The sequence below is a fragment of the Passer montanus genome, unplaced genomic scaffold (assembly GCF_014805655.1).
Source record: "Passer montanus isolate IOZ18808 unplaced genomic scaffold, ASM1480565v1 scaffold18, whole genome shotgun sequence".
NCBI lineage: Eukaryota > Metazoa > Chordata > Aves > Passeriformes > Passeridae > Passer > Passer montanus.
Window position 1 is genome coordinate 7,863,939 of NW_024365381.1, and position 18,021 is coordinate 7,881,959.

General features: G+C 44.9%; 1 long non-coding RNA gene across 1 annotated transcript; it reads right to left on the bottom strand.

Moving 5' to 3' along the window:
• Positions 1 to 12,682: 12,682 nt before the first annotated feature.
• Positions 12,683 to 14,771, bottom strand: LOC120500528. The gene is made up of 2 exons (XR_005627121.1): positions 14,094 to 14,771; positions 12,683 to 13,178 (listed from the first exon to the last, which is right to left on the bottom strand). It is a non-coding gene; the product is annotated as an uncharacterized LOC120500528 (long non-coding RNA).
• Between the last annotated feature and the right edge of the window lie 3,250 nt (positions 14,772 to 18,021).

Below are 18,021 nucleotides of genomic sequence, written 5' to 3' on the forward strand. Positions count from 1 at the left end.
GAAAACAGGAAGCACCGGGATGAGTTAACAGCATTTTCCTCCCCGGGAGCAAAGTCCAGAGCATGGCAGGGGAAGGAGTGACCAAGTGTTCTCAAGCATCTGACTAGCACCTCTTGTAACAGCTCCTTGAGACAGCTGGCATGGAAAGTGGTAACAGGAATGCCATCCCAGCTTTGGAAACTTGCCCGCTTCACAGCCAACCCCTTATCTGGAGCCCAGAATGTGGCTGGATATCATTGTGAATAGCAGCTACTGCATTGCATTGGTGGTTTAAAGGGGTTCATTAATGCAGCTGAGGCAGAAGTTGGCAATTGCTGGATATTTATTTTGGAGCAGCCTTCAGGAATGTACCAGCCTTCATTTTCTGGGGTTGCAAAGGAGGATGGTAAGGGCAGAGGAAAAGCACTGATTTCAAGAAAAGAATTCTAAGCTGAAGCACTCTCTACCTGAGAGTTAATCACTATCTTACAGGGAAAAATACTTCTTGAAACACTGCACTTACGCATTAAAAATAAAATAATATCAGGACCTTTTTATTATTTTCCTCCCCCGAAAATTCAAATTTAAGGGAAATTGAAAGAATTCCCAATGTTTTAACAAACATGGAAGTTTACATGTAGGTATCAGCTGGCTCTTCCCAATTATGTCCCTGAGAAAAATCCAAGCCATCCAGACAGACTTCCTCGTTATCAGGGATCACAAAAAGCAGAATGCCTTCATCTTACTCATGTGGAGACTGGGCCTTTTCCAGTCCTCACTACCAGTATACAGGGATTTGGTTTTAGCACATTCCTGACAACACAAATGGCACAGAGGAGGCAAATGCTTTTCAGCCTTCTTCTTAAAGGCTGGCTCAGAGAGCCAGAACTTCGCACACCTCAGTGTGATACAGCAGCCTCATATCTCACTATCATTAAACACAGAACTAGCATGAGTCTTTACATACTTTCATGGACTTCACACATTCTTTTCACATGTGTTACTGACATAAAAATTACACTATTGTAGATACTTTTTTGTGAAGTCAGCTAAAAGGCAGTGTGCATGTGTCGTATTTGCAGTGCTTTAGACACCCTGAAGAAAGGATGGGGAAGAGGGCAGGCTGCAGCTTGCTTTCTTAATAACATGCAAAACCTTTAAATCTCAGGTTACAGTAAGTATTTTGGCTCCAAACTCCAGCTATAAAGCAAATAGCCCAAGGACTCTCCCTAGATCTGTAGTGGCAAATTTTAATAACATATAAAGTGCAATGATGAAGCTCCTCTATGCCAAAAGAATCTGTTGGCCATAAAATATCAAAAATTACACTTGCAAAATAAGTAATTTTAAGACCTCCTATATCAAAAGCAATGCCACCAGCAGGCATCACCTCACCTCCTTCTGGAAATGCCTTGAGGCTGAGACTTGCCCCATTTCCCTTTGTTATAGCATATGGGTCCTGCCTGATGGCAGCTTTAGTGCTGTCCTCTCAAGCACACTGGCTCTGTGTGACCCAGTGACTCTGTTATGATCTCTGACAAGTCTTCTGCCAACCCCTGCAGCACAAGGGAGTGCTTAATGGAAGAGCAGACTGACCACTTCTGTCTGGGGTCTAACCCCCTTGGGTGTGAGAAAACTCTTCTAATGTTTTACCAAAGGGACTGAACTCTGCAAAAGACCTTGAAAAATTTACCTCCCAAGGTAACATAAGGACATATGATAACTGACAAACCTGAAAAAAAAAAAAAAAGTCCAGAAGTGTGAAGGGTTTTTCTACCAAGTTTCATAACAGAGTGCAATTAGGCCCTATATAACCTAACCTTGGCCATGCTGCAAGTAGTTTAATGGGGCAATATCCAGTAAAAAGATAAATTAAATTGTGCCAGCATGAAGAGGTCATTCTCTTCTCAGCACCTAAATTCTCCTCCAAATGGGAGCACTTCCTTTTTCCAGATTCATGTACAAAATGATGGCTCAGTGCCTTCCTAGAAATGGAAAAGCCCATCCTTCCTCACTTTACTCTTTCAGTGAAAACACACATGATGAGAACCACACACACACACACACACACACGGGTTGGGGAGAGCCCCAGTGTGGGCACAGATGGTGGGTCTGAATGAATGGACACACAGAGGTCTCTGTGTAGTAAAAATGTTTACTGTGTGTAGTGCTGGGAATCACATGCAGGATTCCAGGTAAACCCACAAGACTGGCTGTAAGATGTTGTAATGTAAAGATCCTTTCTTGTATGTCAGAGCCCTAAAGTTTTGTGCCATTGGGATGATGTCATCTGGAGTTCAAAGATGAAGCAGGCTGCAGGTAGGAAACAATTTCTAAATAATTTTTGCAGAGGACTTCTGCAAAAAGTGTTAAGGTATCTTCAGCAGACCAAGCCATTGGATCTAAGTCAGTCTTTATCTGATTTTTCTAATTAATGCCTGTTTGACAGAGTGGTAGACAAATCACTAGATTGTCCTAGTTGGGTATAAGCCACTATCCCTGTTTTGCCCAAGGCTAAAATGTCCTCATTGCAATTTTAGGTAGGCAGATTCAACCCTTGAAGTATTTGGCACCTTGCACCAAACTACACACTGGCCACAGGGTTCAACCTGTTTTGTCTAAAATCAGCTGCAGCAGGTGCTGTGCCAGTGCTTCAGAAATCACACAAAGGGTCATGTGGTTCACTTCCCTCATGTTCAGAAAGAAACTCAGGCCAGGTTAGATGAGCTGCATATGGAAAGGAAAGTGAGAGCACACAGGGCAAAGGGATAACAGATTCTTGAACTGACTTCACCTTTGATATTCTGCAGTTGTTTAAAGGAGAAGGCAACAGGAGCTTTGTCACAGGTATGAGTGAAAGTTTATTTTAGAACCTCTGTTTAAGAAAAAAATGTATTTTTGAAGATATTATTCAAACAAATTAATTCATTTAACATCAGTGTAATTCTACAATATTTTTCTTCCTGTGTGGTCCTTTCTCATATATTATTCTCACTCAGACAATATATTTTTGATGGGAAAGTAGTCATTCTTCTACTTTTCCATTCTCTGCTGGCCTCCTTAAAATCTCCCATTGTAAATTTGCATCAGATTACTATCGTGGTAATTTCTAGCTCAAGTGAAATCAACAAACTTCCTCTCTCATCTTTCCTTCTGATCTTTAAGGCATTCTAGAAAGCCCAAGTGCCCTGGTGGCCAGCTCCCTGCTCAGCATCCCAAAAGGCCTGTCTTCATTTTTTTGATCTTAGCTCTGTGCAAGGATTTTTGCCTTCACTCCTCTTTGGCTAAGTCAGTAATTCTCGGTTCTTTCTAATAATTGAATCCCTTCTGGTCCTATGACTTAGACCAAGCTGGAAGGTGGAGATGAGTTCCTCCCCAGCTGTTTGTTTGTCAGGTTTTGCTGCCTTTAAGAATGCTGCTGCTCTTTGGTGTGCAGATTTGGAGTCAGGCATTTGGAGTGAGGCTGATAGGGATGTTCCCCAGACTTGACCTGGACAAGGAAATACAATTCCCTCAGAGAGGTTTCTTTTGACAGGCCCAGCTATTGTCCATGTCCTGTAGATGGACGGTTCAGGCACAGTTATAAATTGTTATATGTTTATATACATGTTAAACATAAACTGATTATATGTGAACCCCTACTTTTGCTGAAGCTCAGGTGACATTTACTGCTTCACTCTCTCCCTGAACTGCTTAGTGTGAAAGAAAAACCAAACCAAACCAAAACAAACCACAAATCCATGCCAGTTTCAGCACCTTTGCCCTTATGATTGACAGCTTTCCTCCACTGCTGGGTTAAGACCGCTGCAAGTGGGAATTCCTTCTCCCGAATTAATTAAATCTGTATTGTTATTGCCTTTGATCTACTGCCATAGGAACCGGAAAGAGCACTGGAAAACCTCCATTTTTGTCCATTTCTTACACAAATAGGTCTGGACAGATTATTAAAAGGACCATTTAGAAGATGGTGGGCAGAATAGTCCCCTCCCAAAGTTGCCCTTGACACTGACAGTTTCTGTGGAAACTGCATGGGAACAATTACAGACCTCTAGTGGCTCTGTTTATGCAGCTCATCTATTTCCTAATTGCTCACCAGCACAGTATTTTGGAAAGCCATATAGAGATTTCTCATAAGGATTACAACACTGCGTCATTTCATCTTCTCTGCATTTCCCATCCCGTTGTCTGTTTTATCTTCCTCACCATAACATGTGTCCCACATCTCTGAGAGATTTCACAATTGGAAACCTGCTATAAATTATGACACAGAGTTAAAGGACTTCAGTGTTTTCCCTCTGCTATTTTTTTCAAGGGACTTTGGGTTAACCACCTCTTTAAAATAAGCCTTTTTTTTCTTTTCTTTTTTTTTTTTCTTTTTTTTCCTTTTTTTTTTTTTTTTGGCTATTTATATACTAGTGTTTGTATTATCTTTGGAAACTGGAAAAAAAAAAAAAAAAGAATATTTCTGTCCTTCCTGCTTGTATCCTTTTCCATTTATCTTCCATGGAGTTCCTAGAGAAACACAAACTTCTGTAAGTGCTTGCATAAAATAATCTTTAGCAAGCTCTGTCCCTAATGGCCTGCAGGGACTCCAGATAAAAAACCAGTTTCTCATATTTCTGTTCCCCAGCATCTGACACTGTGGAAGCTTTAGGGCTCCAAGTGTCAGCCTGTGTCACTGCTGCCAGGGCTGCAGGATGAACTGGCCTCTGGTTCCAACCAAAACAGAAGCAGGAGTCCTGAATTATATAAAGGCCAGGCTACTCTGGTTGGCTCCACAGGAGGCTGCAATAGCATGCAGTCCTAGGAACAGTCAGAGTGACAAAGTTTCAGCTTTACAGATTGTTTTTGTACTGATCAATCAAGGTTAGTGTCACATATCATCACCTGTGGGAACCAGAGACATTTAAATGAGAGATCAAACATATAGGACTATATTCTCACAATCCAAGGACATCTGAGTCTTTGGTGACTTCACCTGTCACTGCAGCAGTTTTTCTCTGAACCAGAAAGGAGTACACATATCTCCTGCTCTTGGTTCTCACTCACAAATGAGATCACTGCAAACCACAAGCATGGAGCACTTGCAATGCTGCACAACATCAGCCTTGCTTCCTCCAGCAGCCAGGAGAGAATAAGATTCATACGGCTGGGAGGAATCTCAGAAAATCACTCAGTCCAGACTCGTGTCCCAGGGCAGGATCATTATACTTATGTCACACTTGGCAAGTGCCTGTCTAACCTCTTTCTAAAAGCAGGATGGTGATTCCACACCCTCCTCAGATATGTCTGTGTGTAATTACCCTTACTGCTTGCCATCTTCTAACATCCAACCCCAATCTCCTTTTCTGTAGTTTAAGCTCATTACTTGTCCTATCCATCATCTATATGGCGAACAATTTATTCCCCTTTTCTTCCCAGCCAGCTTTCACGTATTTGACAGCAGTAACCCTATCCTGCCCCAGTCTTCTCTAGACTTAAGTCAATTTGTTCATTCGTCCTCCTAGCTCTGTTTTGCAAGACCTCTGATCATCCCCCAGTTGTCCTCTGGACCTTGTCTTGAGCACAGCACCCAAAGCTGGACATTACACTCCAATTGCTCACAGACAACTGAGTAGAATGATTATTTGAGGAGTTAATCTCTAAGCACAAATCCTAGTAAAGCACTTGTCCTTTTTACATTAGCAATTAACTCATATTTGGATTGTGACCTGGAACATCTCTCAGATCTTTTTATGCACTGTTGCTACTTACTCAAAAATTCACTGCCCTATATAAATAGAATTGATTATTCCTGGTGATGCCCAAGCATAGAAACTGAGAACTCTCCTTACTGAAATGAATCCTATTTTTAAGGCTATTTGTCTAAATATTTTTTAATTGTAGCCTTGTATTTCAGATTACCCATAGTACCCTTCTAGATTTGTAGCCAGGAATGTAATATTTTCTATTCCATTGTCTAAGCTGTTTGTAATCCCCTTAAATCAGACTGAACAGTATAGACTCCCACCAACTCTTCTTGATCCATCTTTCTCTGTTAAAAGTATAGGTAATAACTCTTCATGGAGTTTTCCAATCAGCATTCCATCATCCCAGACCAGTTCCTCTACCACAGACTCCTCTAATTAAATTTGCTTTGGAGTATCATGTTACCCTGTGACAAATCCTCACCACCATCAAAATATAGGAATACTATTGGTTGTCCCTTATCAATGAGGGTTCTTTATTCTGTCATGAAAGGAAATTTGACCTGTTTTGCACAATTTGTTTTTGACAAATCTATACTGGCCATTATTCATCTCTTTGTTTTGTTTTAGGTTCTTACCAAAGTTTTATTGTTTGTTCCAGTATTTTCCGGGAATTGAAGTCAAACTGAACAATCTGTAATCCCTGGCTCCTCCTTTTTTCCCTTTTAAAGACCGGAACTACGTCTGCGCTTTTCCAGGCTTCCAAGTATGATCTCTGGGCTCTGTAAAAAACATCCCAGGAGCTGGGCGAGGTTACACTTAGAGCTTTTGTGGTTAAATAACTAACTGGCTGTAGCAATTACCCGAGGATGAAATTCATCTGGCCCAAACAGCTTCAACACTATCTGAAGGATCTTTTGATCTAACCCTTGTTATAGTTTTGTGATCTCACCCCTCTCTGTCATTGACATTGATTGCAATATTTGTCTGAAGTGATCACAAATGCAAAAAGGGTATGAAGCACCCTGGCACTCTAGCCAGGAACAGTCTGGAGCCTTTCTTCCCCAATAGGCAGCATGTTTTTGGTCACCTAGATCTTCCTCTTACTGCTGAAGTAGTGATGGGAAAATTAATTGCCATTTAAAGTCTCTTGCTAATTGGCTCCCATTTTGCTGCATGACCTTTGTGATTGTATTGTCATATATCTAGACCAGCTTCTGCATGCTCATTTCCTCAAGGCTGAGATCAAAGCAGAGCTGATGATTTCTCAGAGTGGATCTGTTGTTATATCTCCTATGGATAGCTGATGCTTGTTACTGTTCTCTCCAAGGTGCTTTTTACATAACCAGAGCTTCTCCGTTGCCCAGGTTCCAAAATTATGTGCTTTTAGTTACTGAGCAAATAGTTTTAATGGAGTCACTACTGCTTTTCTTGGTCTAGGAAAGACCAGAAACTTGATCTTTGTTTCCATCTCTTACCAACTGTTAAGCTCTACCTGGGAACATTCAGTCTCTGCTAGTCAAATATTGTTTAACTTCTCAGCCTTAGCATAAGTGATAAGTGTAAATAACAGTATTTTTTAACCCAGATCATAATTTTACATAGTCCCAAATACTGGAAGTGTTTACAGCCAGAAGTATTCCTCAGTTTCATCCCAGCTGCTCATTAGAAAATCATATTTTCTCATTTGGGTACTTTTTTTTGTTGGCTTCCCTCAGCTGGCCTGCCAGGCTTGAAGGCAGAACAGACTAGGCTGATGGAGAGGGGAATATGTTTTTATTTTCATACGCATGAAAAACTAAAAATTCACTGGTAATGTAATGCCACTGAAGTCATGCCTGGACAGAAGCTCTAACCTTCCACTGTCACATATTCTTCTCACCAGTAAAGACACTCAAAAGGTCTCTGCTCAAGGAAGCTGAAGCAGTACCACCAATTCTGTAAATAAAGCGGTGTTGCACTGCTATAATGATGCTCTGACAAAAGAGCAGCCGGAGCAGCCAAAAGGGGAAGGAGTTCAGCTGGTCCTTCTGTTGCCCAAGAGGAAGCAAATTTCAGATAGTGCTTCAGCTCCCTTCAGTTATGATTCACCACAAATGAACAGCTAAAACATCGGTTGATAGTAAGGCCATGCAAACAGGGACTTCCACAAGTGGAGACTCAGAGGAAAAAGCAGAGAAAGCTGGCCCCTTGCCTAACTGTGAGTCGCCTTCCTTCCCATTATGCTGCTTTTGTTTTTAGGGTTCCTGTGTGTTTTGCAGCGTCAGCCAGTTGCCAGAGAGGAGAAGACAGCCTTGCATGGGTTTTAGTTATGCCTCAGACCCCAGGCACCACCCAGACCCTACTGTGAGACATGTTCTCTGCTACCAACTGCTGTTAAACCAGAGCAACCTAGACCATAAATCAAGTAACAGAACACCCTGCTGATAAACTGCAGTATACAGAAACTTGCACAATATTTATGGTTTGTTACAGGTTTACACTAGAAGGATCAAACCATAAGGGCTGTGTTGCCCTCTTCTAACAGGGTTCTTATCCAATCTTATCATGACAACTTTCCATGACAGAAAAATTGCTTCTTCTTCTTCTCAGCCTGGACAAATTGCACCATTAGCACAATATCCCCTGTTCAGCCACCCTTAATGTGCTTACTGGTGTGAATTTGTTCTGCTTTCAGCCATTGAATCTTGTTTTGACTTGTGGTACTTCTTCACGTCAATATGCAAAGATCAGGTGTGACTCTTGTGTAAAGACCTTGATACGTGGAGGCACTTAATATATCACATCTAAAATGCAAGAGAGCATGACAGCAATGATTCCAGTTCTTACAAAGAATTGCTGGAGACTACTTGTCAAGAAACAAGTTAAAAAACATCATGCTTGGAAAGAAGGGAGAGAAGGGTGTTGTCAAGCTGACAAAGGTAGGCATTAAGTAACTCAAACAACAGACAAGTTTTCCACTGTCCTGTACATGTTACCACTGTTAACACCGGGTACAAAGTTAGCATCAAGTGAATTAAACCAGACAGTGCTATAGGGTAAGGGATGAGACTGACAGAAGACTACAATGGCCTGTCTTTCCATCTCTATTTTACAAATCCATTGAGCAAACAAAGCCTTGCTGCACTTGCATTTGCCTGCTCTGCATGAGACCCCAAATGAGTGGAGATGTGTAGAGTGAATGAAGGAGCAGCATGAAAATTTGTGTGCCCATACACACATATGACACCAGGGTTAATGAAAGGTCCTTAAAAAGTTTCTCCTTACCAGTATGTTCCATTAGATAAACCTGTGTTTATGTGAGGAATGCATTTACTAATTCAGACCATATTAGCAAAATCAGCCTGTTTGTTAACATGGGTCAGCCTAGCACAGTAAGCCATAACAGTGACATCCCACCCATCCATGTCTCAGCATACCTTTGGGTACAGTTCCACTGAAAAAAAAATTGAGAGAAGAACACTGGAGCATAGGGAAATGAGAGTGGGGGATGTGCTAGATGCCAAACACCTGATTCCTCTTAAGAAGAAATCCCTCGGGGGGGGGGGGGGGGGGAAGGTTTTCTTAAAACAGCCTGCAGAAGGATGGGCTGATAGCTGAAGGAGATTAAGCCAGTAAAGCTGTACTAAGGCTGAACTTCCATGTGTAAAATCCAGCACCTTCCAATGCAGCAAGGCTCTCTGTGTGCTCCTATGGCTGGAGGGGAGGGGAAACTATTGAAAGTAGGAGGAGAGATTAATAAAAACATTCACACATTTAAAGGCTGCTCTTATCTTTGGAAATAGCTAACTTTATCCCTTGCAGTACAAGTGAGCAGTCATTGTCATCACCTGCATAGCAGGAGTGGAATTCTTGGCCAGGGGGAATTACTAAGGTAGGGAGAAAGTCCTCCAGGCGAGGGAGGCTAAAATATTTATTTACAATAATGGATTGCTTTTTAATAAGAACTATGAGGTGGCTTTCCAAAGCCTGCTTTAGGGTTCATGAAAGAAAGGATCAAGTAAAACCATCAAAAATCCCTAAAAAAATTTTGCTAGGTCTGGTGGAGTTTTGCAGAGACAAAAGAATGCCTTTTGCCACTGGTGCCCCACCCCAGTGCCCAGAGCTGTTCTGGCTGGCACAGCTGCAGTGACACCACCCCTTCTGTCCCCACAAGAAAGTGAGTGCTCATCTCATTACTCTGTGAGTAAGAGGCTGCACGGGGCAAGTGCTCACTTCTGTTTTGTGGCCCATCATTTATGCAGGCTTTCAAAATGGAGCTCTGGTTAGCAATCTGAATAATTTTCAGATGGAAAGAAAGAATGCACTGTCCATCACTTCACTCTCCCACTGTGTTGCCAGCAAAGGGTTAAGCCCTACCCTGGTTTCCTCTCTGAGCACAGACACAGGAAGGTTCCCTATTAGTCTGCAGCCTCCTACATTCTGTAGCTCTTCAATTTATCTGCACTCACTGAGACATGCTGTGGTGGGATTCTTTACTTCTGAGGCAGCCAGCACAGGCCACAGTCCTCTGGCACTTCCCAGAGATCCCAAGGAAATCACTGTGTGAGGTTTAGCTAGGCAGCCCTTTGTTTCTATACATGAATCCTCTCAATCACATGCTTGCTCTGGTTTTGTAAAGGCAGATCAAATGAAGTAAGCAAAACTACTTCCAAGGCAAACATTTCACATTTACATTCATACTTGACATCTGAGATCCCTGAGGTCCATGTGTCTTACTTAACTTCTATCTTGCTATTTCTCAGAAGGCTGGATGAGCTGAGAGAAGGAAACAATAATGGGCTGTGGAACCTCTTTCACTTGGAGCCCACTCTTCTCTCAAGCAGTGCCCTTTGTTGAGGCTCCAGTTTGCTTTACAGATGTTTAAAGGGTTGATTTTTAAAAAAAAAAACTTCTAGGAAAACAATTATACACTGATTTCTATCAAACATTTTGCAAAGAAATGATCCTTCCTGCCCCCAATTCAATAAAATAATTCCCCATCATGGGGGTGTCAGGAGAAAGAGAGTGAAATAAGATAACTCTGCTCAGCTTGCCTCAATTTAATGAGCTCCTTTAGGCCTTATCATTCACCGTGTGCTTTCCCTCGTTGTAAACTTCTCAGCCTCATCAAAAAGAGCTCTTTTCTTTTTTTCTTCTATTCTTTTTTTTTTTTAATCAGATTTTGTTTGATCAGCCCTTTCCCCTTTCTTTCCACAATCCCCCACATCACGCTGGAACTGGTACCACTGGTGCATGTCAGCATGCCCTAGCAACAGAGAGATTAAAGAAACACCAGCTCCAGAGGACGGGCCAGCTCGGACTTACTAATTAACTGCAGTGAAAGAAGTGAATGAGAACAGCCTTTTCTTTTGGGCAGAGGAGGCACTAGAGGTGGATGAAGGAGTTCAGCTAAATGAAGCTTTCCCTCCCTCAAAACATGTGTCAACATTCAGAGCAATCCTTTCTTAATAAGACTTTGTGTACGTACAGGGTTTGTATGGATGGGAAAAGGCTGACAGCAGTCAAGGCTGATGCAGAAATACACAGATGAGAGTGATTTCAAACCATGGCTGCCCCTGCCTCGAGCACCCAGCTTCCTCTCATTGCTGGGACTCATGCATCAGATGTTGGTCACTCTTGACAGGCAGATCCGAGCGTGGCCCTGTGGGATGTGCATGGCCCAGGCCATGCCCACCCCGCAGGCACTGCCCACTGTGCCACACTGCTGACCACTGTGCCACACTGCTGGCCCCGGGCTCCATGGGGCTTGTGGCACGGTGGCAGCAGCAGGCTCAAAGCTGTGACCCCCAGGAGTGTGCAAGACAGGGCTGTGGCTCAGCAAGGAAGGTCAGACAGGTCTGCAAATCTGCCAGAGGCAGGGCTGCCACACGGGGAGTCAGGCTGGACCCTCTAGGGGTTTGTAAGGAAACACGAGCAGTCCTCCTGTGCCCTCCAAACCTTGGCATGTTCCTGGTCTCCACCATTACCAACCACACCCAGGAACATCAGGCTTTGGTTCCTTCCACACTGAATCCCATCAGAGCCTGTCCATTTTCTCTCACTTGTAGCCCCTGCTGGTAAATCTTTTCTGAATTATGAAACGCTTATGTCTCTTTTTTTTTTCCTTTTTTTAAACTGTTACTTTTTGTTGCTGCTTACTGGTGTTTTGCTGTGGGCTGGGTGTGGAAGTGAAACTGCTGATATTCCTGTGAGCAGGGCAGGGCAGCTGGCGTTCCTGACCCCAGCAGGAAGCACCAGACACGATGACGGGCAGCAACTTCTGGTTATTCTCCAGCCCGTTGTGCTAATCCACAAAGGCTTAGCCAAACTGGGTACGTTTTTAAATCTTTGCAGCTCGGTGGTTTATCCAAACCGAGCAGGTATCGCCTCACAGGCGCTGCAGTAGGGCGGCTGGCATGGGCCCCATGTCCCTGCAGGCGGGCAGGGAAGGGGGAGCCTGGCCATCGGGAATGCCCTGCTGTGCCATGGCTGCTGAGTCGGCTTCTCCTGTAGAGAGCACCTCCCAGAAGCCCACAAACCTCCCGGGTGGGGTGAATCCGAAGCCCAGGAGCTTTGTTTCCTGATCAAACACAAGGAACACCAGTCCACCAGTGGCTCAGGATCCCAGTCCCACATCGTTTTCCCTGGCATGCAGTGCCTGCAGCAGGCAGCGTGGCCATGGCAGCTGGCAGCCTGTGGGAGGACAGGGCAGGCATGTGGGCTCCTGGGCCCCAGCGCTCCCCTGGGACATGGCGCATCCCGTGCAGAGCACGGCACACACAACGCTGGGTACAGCACGTTCATGGCCCGGGGAAGGCTTACATGACTCGTGAGCCTTTTCCCCACTTCCCTTAGCAATACACAAATCTCCCCGAATATTCCAAAAAGGGAACTTTTTTCAGTAGCAGTTCTGCACCTCATTCTGAGTGTGTTATCTTCTCTGAGAAAAGGCTATGGAAAAATGGTACAATCTTTCAAAACAGAACTGTGCCTTTGCATATTTAGCTTTGGATCTGTTGGTATTAGAAACAAAGTCAGATTTTATTACTTTTTATTTCTTCTAGCCCTGCAGCACCAACACAGACAAGCCATGTAATAAACTGCAGAATCTTTTCTTTATTGAGAACCAGAAGTGATTTCTTTTTTTTTTTTTCCCTGTATACTGGTTCAACCCTAGCTTTGCTAACACACCGTAAGTCATATATACTATTTTGTAGCTTCATAAAACTTGTAATTCTTTTTTATTCTGGTGTACTGCTTTCTTGAGTTAATCTCTGTGGACTTCAATTAAATTTGCCTGGCCTGCTGTTGATTTCATATTCTTAAATTTTGCAGGAGCTTGCCATATGTATTTGTACACAATAATTTTTCAGCTCAGTACTGTATTTGAAATCTGCTACTGCCTGCAATGTTCTGGTGCTTGAGAAGGGAAGAAACACTCCAGAGCTGCAGGTCAACGATGGAAACAAGAAGGGTTAACTGGCTGCTGCCGGCAGAGACTATTTCATGGGACTCTTCAGATCTCAAATGCTGAAAAAGGACATGAAACAATAATCCCTTAGAGACCACGCTAAAATAATTCAAGACTAGTTAAAAACAAAACAAAACAAAAAAACCCAACACAACAAAATAAAAACAAAACACCTTTAAAGCATTTTATTGCAAGAGTTTGGCCTTTCTTAATAATATAGCTGGGAGGAACAGGCTATCTGGCTGCCTTCCGAAAGTCCTTGGTATTTAATAAACCCCAGGGATCCTTACACTATAAGTGTGGATCATGTTTATGTGGATGCATTGGGCAACCTATTACAATGCTAGGGGTTAAAAGTCATTTCCTTGGATTCCCAACCAAGATAAACTCATCCACACCCCGAGGTGAATAGTACTTAAAGCCGCGTTTGTAGAAAGAAGGCAGTCAGGTTTTCCAGCACCTGGAAAATGGCAGGCTTATCTGTTAGTTATCTCTCACGTTGGCTTTTATATGTAAATTTGTCTGCAGGAGCAGTAATCGATAGCCCGTGCTCTCCGTGTCCCGGGGCTGGGCCAGCCCCTGCCGCAGGTGCCGGCAGCAGCCGGAGGGCAGCCAGCCCCGAGCCCGCTCCCACGGGCCCGGGCCGGGAGCAGCGCCCTCCATCCCGCAGCTCCTTAGCCTGGCTCCCCTTGGACCGCCAGAACCTGCCAGCCGGAGCCGGATGAATGTGATAAACCCCTCCCAGAGAGAATACAAAGAGAAGGTTCAGACCATTTTACACTGCTTGGCTCAACTAGATTATTGTCAGATAATGGAATATTCTAATAGTACCTGAATTAAGCAGGATATTTTTAACACACACGTGTGTGTGTGTATAAACACAAACGCCCACCCATGGAAATATAGCTGGGGTGACTCTCTTAAGTTTTCTGAGAAAAGGACTGTGGGTTGAGATCAAATGCGGAAAACATTACCCAGAAAGTGTTGGAGAAAGAAGGAACAAAAACCCCCGATGCCTCACGTGCAGTAAAAGTTGCTGTTACGTCCATCACAGACACACAAACAGGAAACAGCTTCCCTCGTCATGCCGCGGAGAGACCGCTGGAACGAAAGCACCGTGCCTTGCAAGACTGAAAAAACCACAGGGGGCTCTCAGACGAGAGTCACCAAGTGCGAACCCCTCGGATCAGCCTGCTGCAAGGATGGGGGCAAAAGCCAGCTGCTAGCGGCCAGCACAGCAGGGCAAGGAACAGCCCTGCCGAAAGAATGGTTAAATGGGGTTTAACCATTGCAGGCGCTCGGGCCACCTCGTTTAAGAGCTGCAGTGTGCACTGTAAATAGCTGCAGACTGCTTTTCCTCCCTGACAGAACAAGCTGCTTCTTGCTTCCACCTTCTCAAATTTCCGCATAGCCCACAGGCAAAACCGAGTGCCTTTGGTTCGGAAAGCAGAGCATTCCTTCCCGGCATCAAAGGGGCACGGGGAGCGTGTGGTGGCCACTTCACACACACACACACACACACCGAGGTGCATTTCTCGCTAGCGGCTTCCAGAGCCGCCTGTGCAGTGACTTGCCTCAGCCTGCTCTGTTCATTAGCACACAGAGGCGTGTACGCCCTTAAACCAACATTACATCACCTGGGATGCTGGAAGTCAGCTGCCCAGTTGCTCACATGGGGCACGCCGGGCTCTGCCAAGTTCCTTGGACGTCACTTTTCTTTCTTCCGTATTTCACGGTTCGTGTGTTGGGGTTTTTTCTCTTTCAATATTTGCTTCCCAAGAAAGATTAGGTGTGATGGGTGCAGGGTGGATTGCACCGGCACTGTTGTGTGAAGGAAAGGGATCCATCCATAGGAAAGACATGTGTTGTTTATTAGCAGTTTACATGACCCCAGAAATCCCAAAGCAATATGCTCGACTCCAGCAGCACAGTGACTACACAGAATTACGCTCTGTGTAATGGCAGAGTAGGCCCAGCTTGGGCATTAATATGGCTCCAAGGACAACACTTCATTTCACATCTCTGATGGAAAGCTTTTGTAAGAAGTCAAGTACCCACATGGGATTAGAAGAATAATAATCTCTTGCACTTCAGTACAAAAAATAGGGTGTGAAATCAAGCAGCTGATCAGTGGTCACAACTTTTACCTCAGCTGCTGTATTCCATTCAACAAACCAAAAGAATTTATGCAGTCCTTACAGCACCAGGAACATAGTTCTTCATCTTGCTTTTACCCACAGGAAATGTGGAATCTCAACAAAACTGGTATTTTTCTGCCAAAGACTTGTGGAAACTGCTTGCCTGGATGGAGAGGGGTGCTAGAGGAAACCAGGCCAGCCCCCCGCCCCAGGCCATGCCTGGAGAGGAGTGTGGCTCAGCTGCAGAAGCTCCTTTTTATCAGTGAACTCAGCAGCTGTGCCTCCTAGTACCCAGCTCTGACCTATTTCACCAGGCACACATGCCAGTTTTACACTGGCATCAGCCCAGTGACATCAGTGGGATTGCTCCATCCCTGCTTTAGATAAAACTTGGGCGTACAGAAGATTCACTGAAGAGGAGGATGCTCTTGTAACATGTTTTGTAGCCCAGACGTCCGTGCAGGAGACAAAATTCGGGGGTTTTGAATTTGTTCTTTTTATATCTCAAAGTATTTGTGTTTCAGGGGGTCCCAGCACCAAGCCAGCATGTTGCCCCTCAGTGTGTGTTTACAGTGTCTCCTACAGAGAGATCCCAGTCAACAAGTGACTGAGTTGCAATGCCTGATGTACCTACATGACATAAACACCAGTGAAAGTGCACTGAATTGGGGGCTGCTGAAAGACCAGGGAGCCCCACCAGGAGCAGGGACAGTGGCTTGTCTGTAGCACCATGCGGCCATCACACCTTGTCCCTTCTTGATCAGTCCCTGCAGGACAATGCCAAGGTCCCACAAGGGTGAGCCTCTGGGGTCTAGACATGAAGCAGGACAGGGGAAGCTCATCCACAGGCTTGCTTGTTAGTGCTGTATTGCATGGTCTTTCCTGTTTTCACCTCCAGACTGAGATATTTTCTTTGTTTTCTCTGTTTTGTTTTCTTTCTGTTTTTCCTCCTTGTTTTTTCTCATGGCCTGACCTTTCTTTCTACTCTGGATGTTCTTTTTCCTTATGACCCTTTAGATTCTTTGCAGCTCCTTTCTCCCTTGCACCCCTCCTTGTGCTTCCTGACATTACCAAGGTCACACATGTTTTTTTCCTTCTAAGCTCACTCACTAAGTTCTTGTCTTCCATTTTTCACTTCCATTTTCAGGATTTCCTTCCATATCTTTTCTCCATTCATTCCATTCACTTCCATTTGTCAGAAGGCACAAGGATCTTCAGCCAGCCCTTTAGCTAACAGTTATGGGGATGCTGGAATCCAGGCCAGCAGAGCCTCTGGAACATATTAAAATAAGTAGATGGTGAGATTGGAAAGATGTTCAGAAGCAGAGTGAGCTTGTGGTGTCAGATCAGGGAGATAAACCCTTTGGTTTTAAGTGGTACTGCTGCCAACAGCAGTGCTGTCTGTTCTTGCCAGAAGATAGGTGTGCCTCCATGCCTCAGCCACAGGATTTTCAAACCTCCTGCAGCAAGGACCTGGATAGGCTGCATAGGCAGTTTAGACCTAGAGCCACTATTGCTGTTGACTACCCATAGCACAAAGCTACACTCAGAGTTCAATAAGAATGAAAATCCAAGTTCCTCTGTTTAGAAAAAGTCAGGCTTATGATGCTGGTGAAACCATAACTCAGTCCCTGCCACATGCATGCTATAGCCTTTTCTTGCCCAAGACCCTGCAGGAAGCCTGTTGTAGAGCAGTGCTCTGGGATATGGGACAATGTCACAGTGCTCTGGGATATGGGACAGTGTCACAGGAGGGAACCCTTCTGCCCTCACCTCCCATCCTGCGCCTCAAATGGGGCAGGCGTCTCACAGAGCAAGTAGTATGTGGTCACATAATTACAGCCTGTGCTGTGATACATGCTCACGGTGTCAGAGCAGCATTAAGGCTGAGCAGGCAGTTACAAGCACCATTACATCATTAGATTAATCTCTCCTTGGCTGGCTAAGAGGGACCTCATCTGTTCCCACTGAAGCCAAAAGACTGTACCTCTATCCACTTGAGTGAAAGTTGGCTTGGCTCGCCCCAAGGCTCATTTATTGCTGTTAGCTCCTAGCTGAGGCTCTACCCCTGAATTCATTAAACTTTTCAAGCATAACTCATCTACCACACCTAACACACTCTGATTCAAGCAGAGACTTCAGCTGGGGTACTGTGGGTAGTGGAGTGTGAGGGGAACTTGCTCTGCCACCATGCTGCCCTACCTGTTGAGCCTGTTGAGTTGTTAAATGCCCTCAGTGGTTGTTTGCAGCTGATCAAGAGGTGAAGAAGGTCTGCTCCTGCCCTGCACAGCCCACAGCCAAAGCACTCCCAACCACAGCCAGCTTGTGAAGGCTGCTCCTCCACCGTGGTGCAGCACAAGAGCAGGGTGCCTGGGCAGCTGGGGTCGGGATGTGGTGGAAGGCCCACCCTTCCCTGTGCCTGCGGAGCCTGGTCCCCAGGACAGCCAGCAGCCGTGGACAGCGGTGGCAGGGCTGAGGGCTCCGCGCTCCGTGCCAGCGCCGTGGCGCCAGGCAGGTGCCCGTGCTCCTCCGGGCCAAGCAGCTGCTGGACTGTGCGCTTGCTCCTCAGAGCAGATCTCCTGACCTTTACCACCTCCCCAACCTCCATGGATTTCCTTGCAGGACATGTGCCTAAATATGTGAGTTAGTTGGGGTTTTTTTCCACTTCCATAGCCTTCATTTTAACTCCAAAGTGCAATTTTTGAAAAGGGTCCAAAAGTCTCATGTCTACAGAGGATCCTCCAGTGGGGGATAACCTAAAGGT